Below are 6000 nucleotides of genomic sequence, written 5' to 3'. Positions count from 1 at the left end.
ATCTGATGAGCACCTTGAGAACTCACTGAGAATTGCAGCTACTTCCATTGAACCAGATACTGATGCATTAATTTCTCAAATACAATGTCAAATATCCCACTAGTTTTATGTTGCCCTCTTTTCTTTTACTTTTAAAATAAAAAATAAAAATAAATGACATTTTATTACTTAGATATGTTCATTTACTATATTAGTGATTTTATTTGTTTGTTTACAGTATTTCTACCTCGTCCTTCTCAAACATGCCAGGACGGCTTACAACATAAGCTCACAAACATCAGACTTGCTCGACAATTTTAAAAGACTCTTCGAATGGGGCACCACATAACTAAGGTTATGTGAGAACATTTTGCTTATCTGTGGTGACAGATATCACAAAAATTATGCACAGACTTTTTTTTGCTTATCAGATTTTCTAAGTGTTTGTGTATTTAATGTGTGGCCCAAGACAATTCTTTTTCTTCCAACGCAGCCCAGAGAAGCCAAAAGGCAGGACACCCTTCACTACACCATGCTGACACTCTGATACTCTGCATAGCCCCCCCCCCCGCCGCCCCCCAGGTGGGCTGAACAGGGCTTCAGCGAATCTCAGCATCACAGGAAGGCTCTGGCAAACAGCCCCTGAAGCCTTTGCTGCCTACTCTCACGATTCTTCGAATTGGAGGGCATCTCAAAACAAAAGCTAACCAAAGAAGTCAATTGAACTTCAACCCTCATGGCATGGCCCCATTTCTGCAATGACAGGGTCCGTGGCATCCCACCTTTCCCTCGAGTTTAAAGCACCCCGAGGAATGCTTTAGTTTTCATTTTAAGTCCTAAAACTTAAGTCCAGCGATGATAGTGATGGACAGCCTACACATTTTTCAAATAAATAAATAATAAAACTATTGGCCATTATTATTGGCCATGAAACTGCCATGCAGTCGTCTCCTTTTATTCGTGCCGAAATTGCTCTTGAGCCTGTTAAGGAGAGATTTAAAAAGACAAATAAAGGTGAAAGCATAACACTTTGCTCTGGTGGGAAATGCTTTCTGAGTGAAAGCGGTCCAGCCCTGGAAGAAATTATCAAACGGCCTCCGTGAGTCTTCCGCTGCCAGTGCACTGCACGGATTGGCTGGAGGTCATGACATCTCAAGATCTCCATCCTACCAGCCCCCCATGTCACAACCCAAAACATTTTTTGAAAATTGCAGCTGCATTCAAGAAGCTCGTGGATTAGCCACGGAATTTTGCATGCTGACACATCCACCCAGGATGAATCAAGGACACCAGATTTTGCAAAATTCAGAAAATGTTTGAGCGGCCGTTACATGGTTCAATCACCAGCCAATTCAAGGGGGTTCCACCGTTCGCTTATGCCAAGTGCACAGGATTTGAGAGCGTGGAGGTTTAAGGCTCTTATTTTCACCTGTAAGAGAGAAGTAATCCAACAGCACAGACAGTTTTACATTATATATACATATTATTAAGTACTTAAGAGGAGACTTCCTATAATGAGAAAAGCAGCATCAGTATCTGTAGGTTTGCAAACACAAAAAGGTAAACATGACACCAAAGAGCACACAGGAACTGGGCTGCGAGTTGAGTAGGAGGGTTTGTAATTGATTTAGCAAGGCATAGACATGTACCGATGTAAAATCCATTCTGTCGACATTTTGCACTTTCAAACAAGTTCCATCAATTGCCCATTGATGGAATCAAAGTTTGCATGAATCCATTTGCAAACAAATTCCCCAAATCCTCTGCTTTTCCCCACCACACACACATATCTTAGCTTATGGGAGAAATGCACATTCGGGTTTGGTGTTACTTTTTGCATTTTTCTACCACTATATTTGCATAAAATTCTGAAAAAATTAAAAAGTCCATAAATCCACAGACATTGGGGAAAAAAATAGGTCCACTGCAGAATCTACGGGTGAGATTCTTAGATATTAATTCACCTGAGTCCCCTGCAGATTTTTTGGACAGCCCTTGATGTCCTCAGCTGGGTCCAAGGACAATGGAAAAATCTCTTTCAGTAATCCCACCCCATGACCCTCCCATAAACCTGTGAGCCATGGCTAAAAATGCCATGGCTCTCAAGAAACGTAATGTCCTGGCTTGGGTCGACCTCATCCGGCATAGTCTACTTCACAGGTGGCCAGTGGCTGCCCAAGGTTCCAGCCCTACTAAGAGACCTCTGCCAGTTGAACCCAAAACCTTTTGTAAGCCAAACAGGACTTTCACTCATTGAGCTACGTTGAGTTTCAACCATGCTATTTATCTGCCCATCTTAGTATCACCGATACCAGCCCTCCACAATGAGATGACAAACCCCACCATTTCCAGCCAGCCTATCTGCTGGCCATGTTTGATGTAGATGCTGGGAATTGTAGACCAACACATCTGGCAGAGGCTTGTGGACACCGGGGGGCAGCAGTTTTCCAATGGACAGGGGTCTTTCTACGCCCATCTTGGAGGAACTCTTGGGGACAACACTCCAGTAATGGGATAGGATGAAGGCAAAGGGGGCGAAAATACCCAACATATTTTTATGTCAAGCTCTTACTGCCTGTAACTGTTTTAGAAGAGGCATTCAGAACAGGAAGGAAACTGTGCAAGACAGAAAAACACCAATGGCTAGGGAGAAGATCTGTGTAACCTTCTGGGGAAACCTGAAGGACCAAAGTCAGTCTCCGTGTACACTAAATTTTACCCAGGGACTCCCAGTCTATTCTTCCATTCTAAGCCCTGGCGAGAGATATCAGCTATTGGCCTGGAATCTCATCTGCTACGTATTTGCCACTTGCAGTGTCTTCATAGATAGCATCAATTCATTCTTTTCCCCACAATCCAAGCCTACTTTCAACTTCACAAATCCTAGAAAATTCCAGGATTCTTGGATGGGAGAAAGCAAGCCCTGGGATGGAGTGAGCCTTACCAAATGAGGCCTGTAACTGAACAGAATTATTCAAGATGGAACATGGAAGCATTCAAGTCATAGTCCCAATTCTACAAAAGGCCCTGGTGAAGATGACAACCAAATTCCAGCAAGGTCTCAAAGACCTCCTGAAAAGCAGAGGTGTTGATATCAGTCCAAACTCTTTGAAGCCCACGTTGTCTGACTGCATGCACAGCTTTAGCTTTCTATGTTAGAAGAGGGGGAATAACATTTTCTGGATGGGAATAACATTTCTCCGGAAATTCTCACCTTCTCAGTGAATTTCCTACTTGGACAACTAGAATGCATGCTTTATAGTAGGCCTGCCTTTGAAGAGCGTTCAGAAATTGGGCAAATTTCCAGGGTTAGCATTAACTTCCACATTCTCACTGAGGTCACCAACACTGGGAAGGCAGGAAGCAAGTGGGGAAGAAGGTCTTTCCTTGGTTGGAGCCCTTCTTACAGAACTCCTTCCCCCAGAAAGAATTGCCTGGGTGAAGGGCAGTGTTAAAAAATGCTCAGGGTTTTCAGATGCTGCCTTAATCTACTTTGACTGATACTTCATTGCTGGATTTATGATGACTGACGTTCTTTTGGATGCATTTGGCTGAAGGGAAATATAAGAAACGAAATTGCTTCAGGGCACAATTCAAAGTGCTGGACTTAAATTTTTAAAAAGCCCCTGAAGGTTCGAGCTCTAGAACTCCACCTCAAAACTGACAGTGAGCTCCAAGGGTGGGTGGGTGGAGGCTGGAGTTGCAGCTCCCCCTCTGAAGCTGCCTGGTCATATAGAAACATAGAAATAAAGCGAGTCAGAAGCGGCTTCCCAGGCCATATAGTCTGACCTGTGGCTCCAGCTGGCCCCACTCACGACATGCCCACCATGTGCAATACTGGTCCTGGGAGATGGGAGATGGAGGGCAAAAAGAGTCAACATTTTCCATTCTGACCAGGACCTAATACCCAAAAATAAGTCTGGGTCTTGTATTAATTTTTGCTCCAAAAGACACACTAGGGCTTATTTTCAGGTGATGTCTTATTTTTTTTCTTACAAAAGCCTTAAGATTCTTGCCCTGAGAGTCCTCCATGATTCCTTTCTGGTACTCAACAGAATAGCTCTTTCTTTTTGCAGCCATCCTACATTTTGCATCCATGCATTAAATATGTCCATTACAACACACAACATTATTATTGTGTTGTGTCTGTGAGGTTCTGGGGCAGCACCAGGGTGGTTGCAGGACCTGAGCTGCTATATTGGTCCCTGGACAGAAGGGGGAGCCCTGGTGCTGCCCCAGAACCTCACACTGTACTCTGATTGGTCATTTGCAAGAAGTCTCACATTCATCTGTTTACATAGGCGTTTGAAGTCACTGAAGCAGTCGGCGTGAGCTTGGGTGGACTCCGGGGGATGGTGGAGGACAGGAGGGCCTGGAGGAATGTTGTTCATGAGGTCCCAATGGGTTGGACACGACTTCGCGACTAGCGACAACAATTATATTATCATTTAAGTATTATTATATTTAATTATATATTAATCTTATTATTTGATAATTCAATACATCTATCGTGTGTTGCAACGGACCTACTATCGTGTTTCCCCATCCATCTGGCTGACAATCTTAACTGGGGCTTATTTTGGAGGTAGGGCTTATATAAGGAGCATCCTGAAAAATCATGCTAGGGCTTATTTTCTGGTTAGATTCTATTTTCAGGGAAACACGGTATGTTGTGGGATCATGTTCCAGAGGACCTTCTGACAGCTTAAGCTGATTCACCAACTGTGAGCCTATCTGGACAGACAGAACCTACCAACATTAATCCATGCTCTGGTAACCTCTGGCTGGGATTACTGTAATGCGCTCTCCATGAGGCTACCTTTGAAGATGGTCTGGAGACACCTCCTGGTTCAGAATAGGGCAGCAAGGCTGCTGACGAGGACTGGATGATATGAACCTGTACCTCAGTCATCTATCAGCTTCACTGCTTACCAATTGATTCATAGTTCTAATATTGTTATTTAAGCCCTAAATGATTTGGGGCCAGGTTATCTAAAAGTGGTTTTCAGGTGCCAGTCCACAGATTTTCTTCTGGTCCGTGGGTGGGGGCCACATCCCACTTGCCACAAACTGGTGTGAGGGCTGGCTATGCTCCACCACCTCTTCCTCGGTAGCATCATGTTTGTGGGGGGTGCACCAGTGCTCCCGGGGGGGCAAGAAAGGGAGGCACAGTTCCGTGGGAGCCAGATGGGAGCCATGCTGCACTGATTTCAGTATCTTGTTCTTTCGTTGGCATTTTTTGTTGCTTGGTTTCTGGTTGTTTTGGAGAATTTCCTTTTTGGTATTGTTTGGAAACTAATACACAGAATACTGTATTATGCATATGGTTGTATGGTGCTTTTTGCTTCTGCCCCAGTGGTCCCCGAGGTGGTTTTCCTGTACTCAAGGGTCCCCAGCTGTGGAAAGGCTGGAAACCACTGGTCTGAGGGATCGCCTCTCTCCATATAAGCCTACCTGTATCTTAAGGTGGTCAAGAGAGCTCCTTCTGAAGGAAACTAAGAGGGTGGCTGCAAGGGGAAGGGCTTTCTCAGTGGTGGCACCCCGACTTTGGAATCAACTCCCCAGAGAGGTTCACCTGGCACCCTCTTTCTACTCTTTCCAGTGCCAGGCAATAATCTTTTTTATTTGCCCACTATTTTAATAGTTAATGTAATTTTAAAGATATGGTAGTTATTGTATTTTAGTGCTATTGCACCTTTGGTTTAATCTAAATTATGACTGCTGTGGGGTTTTATTGTTATTACCTAGAATGAACATAGATTTAGTATCACTGTTTCATTGTATGTTTGGGTATTATGTTTTGTAAACTTCCCAGAAAGCCATCTTGGCTGATGGACAGTGTGGAAAATTAAATTTAAAGCCTAACTTCTGTTGCTGCAGACTAATGTTTTTACATCCCCCACTCCAATTAATTTCATATTTCATTTATCCTAAGGGCTTTTAGGAGCAGAGTATGGGCTAATGAGCAAAACACACACTTTAGAAATTAAATGTTCCAGATGGTGGCTCACTGCAGGTGTA

The sequence above is a fragment of the Varanus komodoensis genome, unplaced genomic scaffold (assembly GCF_004798865.1).
Source record: "Varanus komodoensis strain SLA01 unplaced genomic scaffold, ASM479886v1 scaffold89, whole genome shotgun sequence".
Classification (NCBI taxonomy): domain Eukaryota; kingdom Metazoa; phylum Chordata; class Lepidosauria; order Squamata; family Varanidae; genus Varanus; species Varanus komodoensis.
This window is presented reverse-complemented; position numbering follows the sequence as displayed.